This window comes from Rhineura floridana, chromosome 6, assembly GCF_030035675.1.
Source record: "Rhineura floridana isolate rRhiFlo1 chromosome 6, rRhiFlo1.hap2, whole genome shotgun sequence".
NCBI classification, from domain to species: domain Eukaryota; kingdom Metazoa; phylum Chordata; class Lepidosauria; order Squamata; family Rhineuridae; genus Rhineura; species Rhineura floridana.
The window spans coordinates 115,506,917-115,522,180 of NC_084485.1; the positions used below are offsets into that span (position 1 = coordinate 115,506,917).

The window sequence follows — 15,264 nt, forward strand, 5'->3', positions numbered from 1 at the left end:
GGTCAATCTGTTTCTGGTCTGTGTCATTTTCACATTTGTTGGTTCCTAATTCTGTTTCCACATTTATTTATTTATTTATTTAAAAGACCCATGTGACAATCTGTATTTATATACATATTTTATCACGACATATTTAAATATATATTAATCTCAATGTAGACATTTCTAAATGCATTATATCTTAAAATGATGCATTTTAATGCATTTTGGTTCCTTTTTTTTTTTTTACTGAGAACTATATCGCAACATTCAGAGATTATCCCAAGGATAATTACATTCCAATATGCACATTAGTCTGGGTGGTGTAGATCTGGCCAGTTGCACTGGAATTCACAGAAGTCAAATTCCTCAAGCATTCCTACCATGGAGCAGCATTGGTGTTTTGAGTCCTTATGAGAGCAGGTGTTGCACAGTTCATTTCAGTGTCAGTCAAGACTCTGCATGTGCATTTCAAGGTGAGGCTGGAACTATAGGCAGCCATACCCATGGGCATAGGTCAGTGACAGAGTCCCAGGTTTAATCCCCCGTATCTTGAGGCAGGACTGGAAATATTTCATCTGAAACCCTGGAGAGCTACTGCCAGTACACACTACTGAGCTCGATGGACCAATGGTCCAACTTGGTATAAGGCAGCTTCATATGTTCCTATATCCAATCTAGATCTGGAGGGCATGATTTGTAGCTCAGGATCCTTAGTGCCTGCTTCAGCCTGTAGGACCAGGCGCTTTGCTCTGTTAATCAGGACAGGCTCCCAGTATTTCAACAACACCTGGCCTATCCAGAAACTGCATGTTGCCTGCCAATTATGGATACTGATGCTACATATGCAATTCCATTCTACCACTCAAGATCACTTTGAAGCTTGAGCACACACACCCTGCAGAGGGCTACTAAGCTAGATCCAAGATACAGATCTTGTGGCGTGTGGTTGGAGTCCCTGACAGCACAATCTAATCTGAACAGGTCATCATCATCCTGCACAGACCACCATGCATGTACCCTGCATGAGTACACAGTTGTTGCATCAGGATTCATTATAATAAATTATACTCCATTCGTAGTTGTGCACTAAAAAAATTAACAAATAAAGCCACACTTCATTCTTTCAGTATTTTTAGGCATTTTCAAAATTTATGGTGACAACAGCAGACATCAGGGTAACCATTCTTAACCCGGCTTTATTATTACAGCTTGCAGTACTTGACCCAAGGCCCTAGCCAAGAGGTATGCCTGATATAGTGAGAATTCCATTCAAGACCTTGAGTCGAGTTCTTGTGTTACTTGAGAAGATGCTGTTCTTGGCTGCTTTTTATGGGATGGGAGGTGAAGGTGTAAAGGGGAAAGATTCCAGACATGTTAACTTTCTTGCTCTCGTTTATGGCTTCTGCTCTAATCATAGAAAGTTCAAGAATGAGAAAGACTACAGCTGTATAATGAAAGAGATTTTATTTCCTCTTCCACAGGAAAGAACCGTGTTACTGTAGGCCAAGACTATTTCCTTCCTCTTACATCAATTAGAATCCCGTTGACTGTAAAATCTACTGAAAATAATCTTCTCTGTGCAAAATTATGTTCACCCAATTCCGATTTGATTCTGGCCTTTTCTGCATAATCAAATTAAGTGATGCCCTATGTTCTTTTAGCTTTAAGATTATATTCTTATATGTCTCTGTCTAAGGGCACCTCTTATAATGGATGGGGATTGGTAAACAGTTCTGCTGGGGCAGGAGAACAGACTCAAACTGTCAACCAAGACTGACAGAATAGTTTAAAGACCTGTCACTGGATATACTGAAGATTAAACAGGGAAAAAGTGATGTATTTTAAGAGCATTTTTATACCACACAATAACCATGTGCTTCTGAGAAATAATCACATATGGCCTGTAACATCAGAGGTGGATGCCTCCCCCTCCCCCTGCCTTAAACAGCTCTCCTAGTAATGAAAGATGGCCCATTTAAAGTTTTCACATTGTTTCTGTTGTTTACAAGCTTCTAGCTTGCCCAATCCAATCCTCAGATTCTGGGTAAACATATGGAGTGTCCAATCAAACTCGACCTAAACCAGATTTATGACGTACTAAATTGGTGCTGGCTCCAAGTTTTCGAAAGCTGCCTTCTACCGAGTCAGATCCTTGGACCCTTTAGCTCAGTATTGCCAACCCGGACTGGCAGTGACTCTCTAGACTAGAGCTTCAGACAGGGGACATTCCCAACCCTACCTAGAAGTGCTGAGGACTGAACCTGGGATCTTCTGCATGCAAAGCAGATGCTCTAGGGCTCAGATGACAAATTTCCCAACTGGGACCCCTTCATGAGTGGGCAAATCTCATCCTCGCGTCTGTTGCAGCTGCCCATTTGCTTGCCCTCTTCCTTTGGGTTCAGTCCGCGCAGAATAAGAGAGAGAAAGCGAGGTGAGCCAAGGTAATTTCTCCTTCTCCTTATTCCAGCCACTGCTCACAAGGGCCAGGTGAACAGGCTGTAACAGCAAGAAAGAGAAGCAACAGAGCCAGCGGCATCAAGAATTGGCAAAGGCTCCCCTGCTAGGGTGTGGCCTTGGCACGGACACAGTGATGCCAACTCCTGATGCTGGTCCTGTACTAAGCCCTTAGCCACTTACTGTCCAACCCTAGCTATCATAAGCTAGCCCATGTTAAAAATGTCTTTATTAAAAGACTTCAGAAAGATGCTCTTGGACTCCAGAATTATTTCAGGAGAAAACAGCCCATGGTCCTGGGTAACCACAAAAATGTGTCTCTGCTTCCCATTGCTATCTGAAAGTGATCTAGCATTTCCCCCTAAAATGTTCCACAAAGTGTTTTTCTTAAGGAATAACAATAACGACAACTTCTTCTGTTACAATTTTCTTCCTCTCACCTATCAGTGCTTGACCCATAGTGCTCTAGAAGTCTCAGATTTGTTCAGTTTGTGACAAGCATTCTTGAGAAGCTCACACAGTCAGCACTGCAAGCTATTTGAGCTGCTCTTGGCCCCCCTCCAGCTGCTACTTGGGATTTCACCTCTGCTTTGTTGCATTTCTCGACCTCAAAATTAACATTTGACATTCATTTTTGCACACCTGAAGAACTCATCTGAATAGAGCAGCTCTGTGGGTGTCCACAGTCTAGTGATGTACCTTGCAAACACTACAGGCCAGCAACTATTAAAAATAGATGGCTTTGTGACAACAAAATTCTCATGTACTCCTGGGCATTATAGTTCAAAGAAGAAATAAATACTTCAAGAGGGATACAAACTCCAATTTGCAATCATTTGTCGGATTTTGCCAACATTGTAATCATCAAAAACTAATGTGTCAGTAGCAAAATCTCTTCTGCATGGCAAAGAACATGAAGGAACACAAATGCATATAATGTAGTCCCAAATGCTATTTTAAAGAAAAGGCATCTTGAGGAGGAGGAATTTTGAGTGTAGGAGGAGGTGATGCTCAGCATTTCCACTGCCCGCTGGTTCTCTGCTCAAAATTACACACACTTCAAAATGTAGCAAACCACAGGGCAGGGAGTCCTTGGAGAGGGGATATGAAGCAGAGAAATACCAGAAAGGGAAAGAATTATGCACACCCTTCCAGAGCTGTCTTCCTCCTTCGAACATGTTTATAGCACTTTCAAGTATTTAAAGCACTTCACATACATTATCTAGCGATAATCCTTACAGCAACACAGGGTAGAGATGCACTTACTGTTCTGCCAGGTCCGGTGCGTCTCCACCTCTTTTGAAAACCGGGGAATACGATGCTAGTCAAACCCTGCCCCTTTTTACTGTAAAACCTGGTGGGATCAGCTTGAGTGTTGTTGTTTTTAAAATTCTCTTCAAAGAGATTTTGTAACTCATTGGCAGATCAACCTGTTCCCCTTCCAGGTTTGCCAATGGAAACACTTTGCTATAGGCGACTAGTGTGTTCACAGCCCCAATAAGGTAAATCAGTATTACTATTCCCATAATGCAGATGGGAGGACCAATGTTGAGAAAGAGAGTGTCGCTTGCTGAAGGCAAGGGAGTAATAAAATAGAAGTGTCAGGTATCCTTACATGTATTTGCATGTAATATGTAGTTGGCCCCTGATAAATGACATTACAGCCCTCTTAACATAAGCAGAACATCTCTAGGATGTTCTAACACATACGCCCTTAACATTTTATTAATAGTGGCGTTCATTTTCTCACATAGCCCATTCGAGGAATGGTGACCAGCAGTCGTAATATGATGTTCCATACCAGCAAGTTCCCAAAGTTTTTTAGTTAACTTGGCCACAAAACTCGGCCCTCGGTCTGACAAAATAGTCTTGGGAAACCCCCAACGCGAAAATAACTCTAACAAGGTTTTAGCAATGACTGGGGCAGTGATGGAACTCAAAGGAATAGCTTCAGCAAATCTCGTGGCAAAGTCAATTACAGTCAAAATAAATCTTCTCCCAGTCTTAGTCGGATTAAAAGGGCCGATCACGTCCACAGCCACTTGAGCAAAAGGTTCTGCCACAATCTGGGATACTTGTAAGGGTGCCTTGGGGTGATCACGCGCATACCCAAGTTGTTGACAAATATCACAGGATTTTACATATTCTTTAACAGTCTTAGCCACTAAGGGCCAATAAAAATGCTGGGTAACAGAAAACAAAGTCCGTTTCACACCCAGGTGCCCCGCAGTCACAACATCATGGGCCAGCCGCAATACATCCAGGCGAAAAGGTTTTGGCACAACTAATTGTCTGACTGGTTGCCAGTCCGTAGAATTCCCCCCAGGTACATGTTCTCGATAAAGCAAGCCTTTGTCCCAATAAAATCTCACTTTCACAGTCTCTGATAAGGCAGGAGGGCTTCTCTCGGCTTCTTCTCTGCAGTTTTGCAAACTCTCATCCTTCAGTAAAGCTGCCTTAAAGGCTTGGGAGCTGGCTGCCGGTAATTTACATTCCTCCGTCTCCCCCACACTGGGTTGAAAGGAGTTTTTTCCCTGTTGTTCGGGCAGGGTCCCAGCCCTCCCAACGGCAGCCCTCTCTTCCTCGCCACCCAGAGGCCATTTCTCCCCACAGTCTTCCATAGGTTGTGACAAAGTTTGAGACCTGGTAAGAGCGTTTATTTTCGCTTCACGTACAGTCTCTTGACGGCTTAGGAACAACAAATCAACTCCTATTAAAACATCCCATAAATGGTCACTGCCACACATCCATACAGGGCTTCTGTCAGATGATGTAGCTGCAGCTTGCAGACAAGTCCTGGCTCAGAATTTATCCTTTTAGAAATTAATATTTTACATTTTTAGAACGGGACAGAAATTCTACATGGCACATGGCTAGATACCTAAGTGCTAGTATTGCTCTTTCCACATCCTATATTCTAGCCCATGCTTCAGTCACAGATTTTACCTCTGTAGCATCCTTCATCGCATGAGACAATCCACATTTGTTTCCACTACAATGCCTTCCCCTTGCAAAGGTCTGCCTCTTGCTATTAACATTCTTGAAAAGCATTCAGGAATTTGCCAGTTCTGGAATATTTCTCCTGATTAGGGCAGCTGAGAAGTGGGTTAGGAGCTCTTATGTTTAGAATTGGGTTTGTCCATTTAAATGCCAATGGCTGCTTAATGCATGGGGTTTTACGATTATGGAGAAGATTATGCAGCAATGCAGTGCAATGCAAAATGGCCTAAATTAGGGCAAAATCATTAAACTTCCTCCCTATTGTCTGTTTTTAGTGTTTGGATTACCTAAAATAGGAGGATAGCATCACTGGAAAAACTCTGAACACACACACACACACAGATCTTAACACGAGTTCAATAAATAAGGAGTACAGCACCAGTGACAGCACACATTTACATGTTGGTGTGTGGAATGTACACAGACTGACAGCATGAAGAGGGGATTTTGCACATTGCTTAGTGTAGTCTCCAAGTGATGTTGGAAAATGTGTTCAAGTGATTCATATCAATGGGTAGTGTGCACATTGGCTAATCATTGCATGTCAGTGATAATCCCCTCCGGATGTTGTTGGACTACAACTCCCATCAGAGCCAGCCAGCATAGCCAATGATCAGGGATAATGGGAGTTGTAGTCCAACAACTTCTGGAAGGCATCACTTTTGCTGCCGCTAGTGTATGTATTCTGTACGTGAGGATATTGGCTAGGCAATTTACAAACTATACATAGGAGCTATACATACTAAGTAGACGAAAGACTAGAAAAAGACTTACTGTTTACCTGTGTGTTTTCACTCTTCCTGTTTGCTTTGTTACACCAAACATCTTCTTGTTATTTCACAACTCCTGTTCTTTCTTTCTTTCTTTCTTTCTTTCTTTCTTTCTTTCTTTCTTTCTTTCTTTCTTTCTTTCTTTCTTTCTTTCTGTGTTTGTATATCTGGAAAAATGCAAATCCTTTCTGTCATTTGAAAACTATAACAGTGTGGGGATATCAGCACAACTGTAACTGTAAGAGGAAAATTTGATTTAAATATATATTGCTCCTGAAGAATTATGTTAACTAAGCTTGGTTGGAGGGAGGGAAATCAGCCTCAGTGGAAAACATTTTAAAAATACACTTTTCTTTAAAAAGAAAAGACACAGTGGAACATCCAGCAAATACGTTGAATTCTAACAACCATTTCCCCTAAAATAAATGTTTCACTTTTGCAGTTTAACAAATCGTGGGAATCAGGTAAAAAGGTTATCTGAAAGGATTTGAGAAGTGATGCCTTCTACAGCTAAGTTTATAAGCTCGCTCTGGTGACAGCTGCAGTAACATAGATCTGATATGGCTAATGGGGACTTGTGTAACTGCCCTGCAGTGCAGATCTGCATAAACTGGTGTTATTTAATATTTAATAATTACACACATGCAGAAAAAATTCGTTATTTGATAATGGGCACAGAAGTCAGCATCCTAAAAATCTTTGCTTTACTACCTTTTTAAAAGCAAGTTTCTAGGCCTTTTGGCTACAAATATAGGCTTGAAAGCCTATGAGCAATGCCAGGTAAAATCTCTGAGGCTGGAAGTGTTTTGAAAAGTTCCCTGTTCCTCCCCATGACTATTTATTTTATTTATTTATTATTTTATTTATATCCCACCCTTCCTCCCGACCTGATCCAAGGACCTGCTGGAGAAAGAGCCCTCTGCCATAAGTTGGAATATACAGGCATTCTGCTCTAGAGGAGATTCATGTAACATGTCCATAGCCTCTTGCAAGGATTTATCAGTGGATTGTTCACAAATGCCTGTAGGCGCTGCCATGCAGCTAATCCCTTTTGGAGATGAGACGTTGATTAGGTTTTGGTTTTCAGCCAGCACTATTTCATCAGCCAAATTCGCTGCAGTGGGATTCCTCCAAGTGCTATGGGAGAGGGCTTTAAGGGGAAGGGACCAATCCAAAGGAGTGGATACATGCCTACTATCCCTTTCAGTGCGATGTTGTGATATTGTTGAAAAAAAGTTTGTGATTTTTTGTTGTCCCCTTAGCTCCTTAGGTGGGTTTTCAGCCTGCCTTGATAGTGGGGAAGTTTCCTCCGAGGCCTTTCCCCGTCTCCTCTTTTTCTTTTCTTTTTCTGGCAATCTTTCTAGAGGAGAAGCAAGTCCTAAAGCTTTTCTCCCCTTCCTTGTTTGGACCATTATCTAAGTTATAATTCTAAAACTCAGTAGAGCAAAAAATAAATTAAAATGTAACTTGAGCCATCTGGCTATCTGGTAGTTTACAGGGTTTCAAGGCCGCAGACTGAATAGTCACTGCAAGTTTCTTCAGCCGGTTGAATTACTAGACTAAAAGGGATGGTAGGGCGTTTGTTTATCATATAACTCTCGTCTTTGAACAGAAAGATAAGAGTAATTAGAAAGCGCAGACTGAATAGTCACTGCAAGTTTCTTCAGCCGGTTGAATTACTAGACTAAAAGGGATGGTAGGGCGTTTGTTTATCATATAACTCTCGTCTTTGAACAGAAAGATAAGAGTAATTAGAAAGTAAATTTACAGAAGTCAAAGACGGGAGCAAAAAAGCTCACCCGACGCCATCAACCGGAACCGGAAAATCCACCCTTCCTCCCAGCAGGAGCCCAGGGTGGCAAACAGAAGCGCTAAAAACACTTTAAAACATCGTAAAAACAGACCTTAAAATATGTTGGGGTTAAATTGAAATCCCCAGTGCTTGTAAAACTATAGTTCACTTGTCCTACCTAAACCAGCTTGGGCTTTCGGGAAATAGAACCAAAGTGGCCTTTATTTGACTTTTGATATAAACTGTCGGTTTATTTCCTGGTGACCTGACCCTTACCTACATTCCAGTGGCTAGCATAATAAAAGCCGGTTTAAGCTGGAAACTTCCCTACTATGCATTTCTTGTATCACATCTATGCTTATGACCTTACTTATTGTTGCAAATGTGCCTTGCATAGAAATGTCAAGAGCTGTTCCGCTGCCCCACAAACCTTGACTTGTAAAACCCTTTGATATGTAAGCAAAATAATATCATGTCTGTCTCCAGTTTAGGGGGCGCCCGGTTGCAGCTGGGCCTCCCCTGAATAGTTGCCTTTGTCTGTTCTGCATAGTGCTTATCTCAAGGACATGCGAAGTATGCAGACATAGAGTCTAAGAGATAGTCTTGATGTTTCCACTTTTGTCCTTCCCCCTGTACCCCTTTACCTCCTCACATATGCCCCTAAGCTATAACAGTTAGCAATTGCTTCTTTTGTATTTTATGACGTGAGCCCGATATTGTAAACTTCGGGGTAAACCTATATAAACCCTTGGACACCAATAAACAAGGTTCCCATGCTGACCTGCTTCGGCTTGTAAGTATTGGGTCCCCTTTGCAAAGGTTTTTGTCTCGTGTTACTTGATCTCTGATAGTGGGTTCATTTGCACTCAACTCCGCACTCTTCCCGGGTGTAATAAGTGAGTTGGGGTTGACAGGATGACTTGCGTGTTGGGTTTGGACCTAACAATTGGGGGCTCATCCGGGATCCCTTGTGCAGACCCCCTTTTTGCCATTGCACCCCTTAATTTGATAACAGGCGCCACGAGAGAATTTTCTCGGTTATCAATAAAAGCGGGCGGCTTTGACACTTTGGGGATAAAGCACAGTTGAGGAAAAACCCGTTATCAGACATCATGGGAAATAAAGGGAGTGTGCCGGTAAAGGACAGCCCTTTGGGAATCATGTGTATGCTGTGGCAAGAGGAGGAATTGCCTGTGAGAAGGAGAGGTCTGAAAAAGAAAAAGATGATAGAGCTCTGTGAGGAGGAGTGGCCACGGATGACTGCAGTGTCGGTACCGGGTGAACGGTGGCCGAGGGGTGGGTCCTTTGAAACCGCTCCGCTACTGGGAGTGCGGAGACGGATTGGGGATACCCACCCGGATCAATTGGAATTTTGGCTCCTATGGAAAATAGGGTCACAAAAATGGGATAGTCTTACTTTGATGGCAGTGAGAACTTTGTCCATTGAGGAACCCCCTCCTCATTATTTTAATGACAATACATCAAGCAAGAGAACGGTCTTGAACCGTTCCATAATACCCTCTGCTCCGGATCCGCTCCCATCTCCCGGGGGTGGGAATCCCAATCCGGAGGAAGGGGCCCTTTCATTTGTGTCAGATGATGAAACAGATGAAAAGGGGAAAGAGAAGGGGGTCTCAGGGGGTATGGGCACGCGCCAGCGAAAAAAGGAAAAGAACAGAAAAGAGGCAGAAGCATTGGAGATGCCTTTGCTTGTACATGATCAGCCGTATGTGGATGGCCAAGGGGGTATCCAGCATACTGAGGTGGTTGAATTAAAGAGTTGGTTAGAATGGGACTTGAAAGAGTGGAGTAGAATGGCTGGCACTTTTGGGGAGCAGCCGAGGAGAATCAGGGAACTGTTGGGCAGGTTGTTTGAGAGCCACAATCCAACATACTCGGATGTGGAACATCTACTGAGAAGGGTACTGACAGGTGAAGAACGTAGCAGACTGTGGACAATGGAGACCGCATGGGCTGCGGAGGCAGCAGGAAATAGAGCTTGGTCGGACCGAGCACAAACGGCTGCAGCTACAGACCGATAGGGATAGGATTTTGACACATTTGGAACGAATGTCACAGAAACCCCCCAACCAAGCTAAATTCATGGCAATAAAACAGGAAGCCAGTGAACCTCCCAGAAAATTCTGGTTGCGCTTGTTAGAGGGAGCACGCAGCTATACCAATTTGAACCCAGAAAATGTGCTGGATCATCCGACCCTCATTGCCAATTTTGTTCATCAAGCGCAGCCAGCGGTGAGGGATTACTTTCTAAATTTCAGACCCGGATGGGGGGGGGGAGGCTGTGACTGTAATTTTGGAAGTAGCAGATTTTGTGTGGGACTAGGATAAGGAGAAAAGTAGAAAAAAGGAGAAGAAGGAGGATTTTGAAATGCTGGCTCTTGCTATAAGAGGCCAGCCACCAAATAGAGGATTTCGAGGCAGGGGAAGAGGTTTTCCGAGGGGGCCAAGAGCCGGAGACCAGAGAGGAAGGGGACAGATGACGCAATCATGGCACGGAGATAGGGCTTGCTTTCAATGTGGAGAGTACACTCATTTCAAGAAAGACTGTCCGTGGAGGGCAGGGAACGCGCAGTACGCCCCTAACAACCCTTCTTACCCAGATTTTACAGGCACGAATGCAGACTTTCTGTCCCCACCTCCACCTGCCGTTCAACAGACACCGGCTTCATGGGACCAGTACGGCGGTCGTCAAGCGAACCAGCAATGACTAAATGTGGATAGGGAGGGGCTGGGAGTGGGGTTAATGAACCTTATGTCTTTGGCAGGTTTCTTTCTCTCTCTCTCTCTCCCAATCCAAGAACCCAGACTGTCCTTAAATGTGCAGGGGCAGGCGGTGACTTTCCTGGTGGACACTGGAGCCACATACTCCCTGATAAATGTTGCATCCAGTAGTTGGTTAAGTAAAGAAGTGAAAATGACAATGGGGGTAGACGGAAACCCCACACCTATGTGCATAACGTTACCGTTGCAAGTAAAATACAATGACAAAATGTTTAACCATGTTTTTCTTTATTCCGCTTCATGCCCTATTTCTCTAATGGGCCGCGATATGTTATGTAAACTGGAGGCTACCTTAACCTGCACCCCTGACGGGGTGGGATTGTTGATGAGTGTATTGGGGGTGCCTGTGGGGACCACAGTTAAACACAAACATCTAGGTTACAGCTTACCAGAAGATCTCACCGACTTGCCACCTGACTTGTGGGGTACAGAGGATACGGATGTGGGACTACTGCGATCAGTAAGCCCCGTCAGAATACAGGTAAAGCCATTCCTTCCGCCACCCAATGTTGCCCAGTATCCTCTGTCATTAGAAGCAAGGGAAGGCATACGCCCCATAATCGAAGGTTTTATTGCAAAAGGAGTCATCCAGCCGCAGCGAACCCCCTGCAACACACCTATTCTACCTATAAAGAAACCCCCAAAGAAAGCCGGAGTTCCGGTCCGGTGGAGATTTTGTCAGGACCTGAGGGCGGTAAACAGGTATGTGATCCCTTTACACACTGTTGTTCCAGATCCGGTGACAATCATCAGTCAGATTCCATGGGACGCGAAGTGGTTTACCGTCATTGACCTAAAAAATGCCTTTTTCAGCATCCCTCTCCACCCAGATTCGCAGCATTTGTTCGGGTTCGAATGGGACCAGCGCTCTTTCGTTTGGACCCGAATTCCTCAGGGATATTGCGATAGTCCCAGGGTGTTTAGCCAGTGTCTACGGGACGATCTCGAGGGGTTCAACCCAAAAGGGGGTTCAGTTCTTGTTTTATACGTTGATGACATCTTGATTGCGAACGGACACCAGGGGGCGCTGCGAGAAGACGGTAAGGCTTTTTTGCTATACTTGCATTCAAGGGGTCATAAAATCGACCCGAAGAAAATTCAGTAGCTATCAGAGAAAGTTAAATACTTGGGGTTCATTCTAACGCCAGAAGGGCGACAAATGGATCCCGGGCGTGTTTCCACCATACAAAATTGTCCGCTCCCAAAGACAAAGAGACAATTAAGAGGGTTTCTGGGACTGATTGGGTTTTGTAGACCGTGGCTGCCATCCTGTGGAGAGTTGAGCAAACCGCTACACGTGCTAACTGCAAGTAAAGCTCCTGATTTGATACAATGGAGCCGGGACAATGAAAAGGCGTTTGAATTACTAAAACAGAGTGTAGCCACGTCTATGTCTCTGAAACCGCCGAATTACGGTAAACCCTTTCATTTATTTGTCCATGAAAGATCGGGGGTAGCTAGCGGAGTTCTGACACAACTGTATGGTCCCAGTCACTTCCCAGTGGCGTTTTATGCACAGCAAATTGACAATGTGGCTCGCGGGACCCCCACATGCACACGCACGCTGACAGCGGCGGCTTTACTTTTGACCAAGGTAAAAGGATTGACCCTCGGTCATTCCACCACTGTCTGGACTTCGCATGCACTCTCAGCTTTATTGCGAAAAGGCACCACGCAAGTGTTTTCAGCGCGGAGACAGCAACAGCTGGAAGCAGAGCTGTTAGAGGATCCTAATGTGCGGTTTGAACGTTGCGGACCGTTAAACCCAGCCACCCTCCTGCCTGAGTTACCTCCGCCTTTCCCGGACCATGACTGCGTACAAGTTTTGCAATCCACCTTGCAGATCAGACTGGACCTGTCTGATGAACCGCTACCGGAATCGGATGTCATTCTTTTCACGGACGGCAGTTCTTATTACCAGGATGGGGTAAGATACACGGGGTTTGCAATAACAACGCAATGGGAAGTAATAGAGGCAGCAGCGCTCCCGGGACGATGGGGAGCTCAAGCGGCAGAGATTTACGCTCTAGCCAGAGCATGCCAGTTGTCGGCAGGTAAAAAGGTGACCATCTTTATAGATAGCAGGTATGCTTTCGGGGTCATACATTGTCATATTCATTTGTGGAAGTACAGGGGGTTTACAACTGCGGGGGGCAAACCAATCCAACATCTGGAACTTGTGCAAAAGTTGTTACAAACTATTCTTGAACCTTTACAGCTAGCAGTGTGCATTGCAAAGCACACACCAAGGAGCAGGATCCTGTGACACTAGGAAATGCCCTGGCAGACCAAACTGCGCGCCAAGCGGCATTGCTTCCTATAAGTATGCCAACTTTGGCGCTGGCAACCACTGCTTTTGTCCCGCCTGTATCTGTTTCAATACCCCCGCAGGAATTGAAGCAATGGACCGAGCTAGGAGCGATCCTGAAGCAGCAGTTATGGACTATGCCTGACGGTCGAGCATGCCTTCCCAGAGCTTTGTACCACACGGCAGCGAAATGGTTCCACGACCATGGGGGTCACTATGGCAAACATTCGCTAGTGGATTCGATCATGCGCTTCTGGTATGCTCCCGGAATTCAACCAGTATGTGGTGCAATAGTGAAAGCATGTCACATTTGCCAAGCAAACGGCCCCGCTTTATCAAATAGGGCCCTGCAAGGGGGTAGACCCGTACCGGCTGCACCATTCTTACATATTCAAATTGACTTTGTTGATCTCCCTAAAGCAGAAGGAAAGAAACACCTTTTGGTCATGGTATGTCCTTTAACAGCATGGATAGAGGCATTCCCAACTACAAATGCCACCGCCACAACGGTGGCCAAATTATTACTGAAAGAGATAATACCACGGTTCGGGGTTCCAGAGGTAATAGACTCGGACCGAGGAACACATTTCACAGGACAGATTTTGACAAAAGTTGAAGAAGGTCTGGGAATCAAACACCTATTTCACACTGTTTATCATCCACAATCATCCGGGGCGACGGAGAGACAGAACCGGGAAATTAAGACTGCATTGGCTAAGTATACTCAGGAAACAGGTTTAAGGTGGCCTCAGGTACTCCCTCTCGCTCTTTTCCATTTGTGTACCCGCCCTACCCGAGCCTTAGGGCTCTCACCGTATGAATTAATGTATGGCAGGCCTCCGACAAAAGGGGGGACCTTGCCAAATGTGGATGTTTCACTATTGGGGGGGGATCACATAACTGTATCCCAGTATCTTTCTCTGCAGAACAGACTCTGTGAATTGTGGAAAGCTGCCGGATCCACCAAGACGGTGCCCCTTGAGGACCAGGTGCATCCATACTGCCCTGGGACTTTGTGCGGGCAAAGAAATTCGTAAGGGGCGATTCTTTGCAGCCAAGGTACACGGGACCGCATCAAGTCCTTTTAACTACACAAGCAGCCATCTTCCTGGAGGGACGGAAGTCGTGGATACATCATTCCCACGTAAAGCCTGCTGTGGTAGCGGCACCTCCACCTCCCCAGGTCCCCAAAGTACGTTTGCAGAGGAACGAAGAAACAGGCCAGTGGCAGGCGGCCCAACTCCCTTTCCAGGATGCAGACATCGAGTAAACATCAACGCAGAAATGCTCCGACAGAAATGGAGGGTGCCTGCCTATTTGTGGGTTGCGGGTGTTTTGATTCACCATGCCTGGCCCCTATGTTGCCCCCCAAATGTGAAAATATGCAGTGACAATGACTATTATTATCTGAAAGATTTTGGACGAACAATTCCGAAAACACAGGACTGTCCGGATCCCTTCCTGTACGATGTGGATCAGATAAAGGAAGGGATGGTGAAGGCTGACATTGCGGGACGTTTATGTCATAAAGCGGCCGTTATATTGCAACATAACTATACAGGCAGATGGATAGTACATTGTATCCGTGTGGAAATTGAATGGCCCATCAGACTCGCGCTTCGGTGCAGACAATATCGCCCTATGCCTAACTATGGTTGCCCCCCTAACATAGATGTAAAGTCCATAAGAGCAGAGTATAACATGCTCACTTTTCAGACACAAGATAACAGAATTACTTTTCAGCTCCGGACAACGGAAAAACAGAAGTTTTGTGTGGGTATTGGTATACCATCTTGTTATGCGTGGCTGAATGACAAACTAAGTGCTCAGAAACCCTTACAGAAACAGGTAACACAGGCTACACATAAGATAAAGACATTAGGTGGGTTTAAACAAAGAAACACTAAAATAGGCGATGGGTGGGACGGAAACACGTTTGTTGCCTTAATGGAAGAGACAACTCCTAAGAAGGGCACTTGTTATGTCTGTGCACACACACCACCACACGGACAGGCTGGAGTCCCCTTGACTGGGGCCCCTTTGCCGTTAAAAGAATATCTTTCCTTTGCTTCACATTCCAGCTCACAGGAACTAGAAGGGGGGTTGGTTCTAAGCGGGCCCATCGCCAGATCAGTCTGTGTAGGCAGCGGAAGCCA

At 45.0% G+C, this 15,264-nt stretch overlaps 1 protein-coding gene across 4 annotated transcripts in view; it reads right to left on the reverse strand.

Moving 5' to 3' along the window:
* Positions 1-8,835, reverse strand: part of DDAH1 (dimethylarginine dimethylaminohydrolase 1) — a 194,978-nt gene extending 186,143 nt beyond the window's left edge. Inside the window, exons 1-2 of one of the 4 annotated variants that reach the window (XM_061633536.1) lie at positions 8,780-8,835; positions 6,218-6,373 (exon numbers count right to left, since the gene is read on the reverse strand). The gene's annotated coding sequence lies outside the window, so the exon portion shown is untranslated. Of the gene's footprint in view, positions 1-6,210; positions 6,374-8,779 lie in introns of all 4 variants that reach the window. The other 3 variants (XM_061633539.1, XM_061633535.1, XM_061633534.1) reach the window with 3 other exon arrangements.
* Between the last annotated feature and the right edge of the window lie 6,429 nt (positions 8,836-15,264).